Source organism: Cervus elaphus, chromosome X (assembly GCF_910594005.1).
Source record: "Cervus elaphus chromosome X, mCerEla1.1, whole genome shotgun sequence".
Classification (NCBI taxonomy): Eukaryota; Metazoa; Chordata; class Mammalia; order Artiodactyla; family Cervidae; genus Cervus; species Cervus elaphus.
The window spans coordinates 104,541,779-104,543,486 of record NC_057848.1 but is presented as its reverse complement, the minus strand read 5'-3'; the positions used below and the strand labels follow the sequence as shown (position 1 = coordinate 104,543,486).

Sequence of the window (1,708 nt, the reverse complement as noted above, 5' to 3'; positions counted from 1 at the left end):
ACTAAGGAAAAAACCTGACTGAGGCTATTGCCAATATAGTGATTTCTTTGATTCTCCAAAATATCTTTGACAGTACTGTTATCCAGTTGTAGATTAGCAAGCTATTTTCAGTTTGCATAGAAAAGATCTTTTGAATTTATGGAGGTTCACACTTGGATACCTCTTTGCTAGACAAGTTTATTTGTATACCCAAACATGGACTGATATGCCCTTGACTACATTTATAGGCTATTTTCTGCAGAAATACTCATTCTGATGCTTTCCCTAAGGAAGGAACACAAATCCTCAAGATGGGAAGCAACAGCACAAACAGTACAAGAGCAAAGTGCACTGATCTTCAAATGTTATTTCAGCACTCCCTTTATGCAGCTACTTACATCCTAAGATTTATCCTTAGTCTATGGGCCAACAGTATAGCCTTGTGGTTCTGTGTCACTTCATCAGCAAGAATAATAAAGCCATTATTTTCATGATCAACTTCTCTGTGGCTAATTGTGCTCATGTGCTGTCCTTATCCCTCTGGATTTACTATTAAATCAGCCACCATTGGCCTTTCCAGAGGACCCTTTGCTTTCTGTACTTTTACCTGAAGTATCTCAATATCTATGCCAGCATTTGTTTCTTGACATGTAACAGCCTTCAGAGATACTTCTTTCTCCTCAAGCCCTTCAGGACCAGAGGTTGGAATAGGTATGATCTGGGCATCAGTGCTGCCATCTGAGTGATGATGGGGACTGCCTGTTTGCTATTTCAAATTTTGAGAAATGTTGGATTAGACAACAACACTGAACCCTTTGAGCCCTGACTTGCTGATTTAGGGCTTCAATACATTAACATAGCATCTACTATTGACATGATAACTGTAGTTGAACTTGGAGAGTTTGCATTCTCTGTTGTAATCGTTACTTATTGTACAGGGAGAACAGGAAAACTTTTACAAGAATTCCAAGTTCCCCCTCAAAATGCCAGAGGAAAAAAGGCTTTGTGGATGGTCCTGATGTGTGTGGTAGAATTCATTGTGTGTTTCACACCTTACTACTTCAACTTCCCATTCTTTATGGTAGTGAAGCAATAAAGTCTTTTAAAACTTCTCCTTTATTAAGAGCACTCTATGTTTCCATATCATTTCCCTGTCTCTTGCAAATCTAAATTGCTGTTTTGATCCAGTTGTGTATTATTTTAAGATCTCAGAATTTTCTGATGGGTTTTCAGAAAGTGGTAGTTTGGTTCTTCAGTCATGTGTGAAATGAAACGATGGTGCTTTGGAAATTCAGCATAGGAAAGAAGGTTTTAAAACTATCTTTCTTGAATTTTGGGATGCTTCCAAAGTAATGTAATAAAAGAATTACTTAGGATAATCTATGTGCTCTATTAATTTATCTATGTCACCTTGAAGATCTTTCTTTAAAAAAAGTGCTATGTGCCTCAACAAAACATAGCTCTCTTCCATTCATCCTCAAAATGATCATTCTGAAAAAACAAAATAATAATGCCTATATTTTCTGTCAAAATGGAAGCATTGTTTTATGGCACATATATATGAGAAAATATCTTTCTTTACAGAAAAGGATAAATAAATGATTAATTGTACACCTGTTCCTCAATAATGGGTCCAAAATTTTCACCTTCTCTTTAAGAAGCAAAATGCAAATTGAAAACAGATGGACATAGATGAATTGTCTACACATTTAAAAATGCACAGGAGAGC

The 1,708-nt window shown here is 36.1% G+C and overlaps 1 pseudogene; it reads left to right on the top strand.

The window, feature by feature from the left end:
- Window positions 1-290: 290 nt before the first annotated feature.
- LOC122690433 lies at window positions 291-1,337 on the top strand (annotated as a pseudogene).
- Window positions 1,338-1,708: the final 371 nt, after the last annotated feature.